The sequence below is a fragment of the Cynara cardunculus genome (genome assembly GCF_001531365.2).
Source record: "Cynara cardunculus var. scolymus isolate 2C chromosome LG 11, CcrdV1, whole genome shotgun sequence".
NCBI lineage: Eukaryota > Viridiplantae > Streptophyta > Magnoliopsida > Asterales > Asteraceae > Cynara > Cynara cardunculus.
In genome coordinates this window covers 16241207-16241888 of record NC_037538.1, presented here as the reverse complement: position 1 = coordinate 16241888, position 682 = coordinate 16241207, and the positions used below count along the sequence as shown (strand labels likewise).

The 682-nt window shown below is 40.2% G+C and overlaps 1 non-coding gene across 1 annotated transcript; it reads right to left on the bottom strand.

Annotated features, from left to right (window-relative positions):
• Window positions 1–326: 326 nt before the first annotated feature.
• Window positions 327–433, bottom strand: LOC112522314. Its single transcript, XR_003070149.1, has one exon. It is a non-coding gene; the product is annotated as a small nucleolar RNA R71 (small nucleolar RNA).
• Window positions 434–682: the final 249 nt, after the last annotated feature.

The following is a 682-nucleotide window of genomic DNA, read 5'->3' as shown; positions in this document are numbered from 1 at the left end:
GAACTCAGGGATAATTAGACCTCATATGACTGCCCTCCATTTTGAGCTTAAACCGATCATGTTCCATATGTTACAAACAAATGGGCAATTTGCAGGATTACCATCGGAAGATCCTCACTCACATCTAAAATCTTTCATGAAAATTACTGACGCCTTCTTGATCCCGGGAGTGTCTAACGATGCTCTAAGACTTACTTTATTTCCATTTTCTTTACGGGATCGGGTCAAAGTCTTGGTTTAATTCATTACCACCAGGTTCTATACCATCATGCGGAAATATGGCCGAAAAGTTTTTACAAAAATATTTTCCACCCACCAGGAACGCTAAGTCCCGAAATGAAATCTGTCTTTTTTAACAAATGGACGATGAAGTTGTTCCTGATGCATAGGAGAGGTTTAAAGAGTTGTTAAGAAAATTCCAACACCATAGCATTTCTTACTATATTCAACTCGTGACATTCTACAATGGGTTAAGTCCCATGGCTAAACAGATGCTCGATGCGACTACGGGAGGAGCCTTTACATCTAGTACCTACAATGAAGGGTATGAAATCCTTGAAAAGATTTTTGCAAACAATGGACACTAGGCTGATCCATGTGCCCAACCGCAAAAGAAGACAGCCGGAATTCATGATGTAGATGCATACACTGCATTAACAGCATAACTCTCTTCCATGGCCAA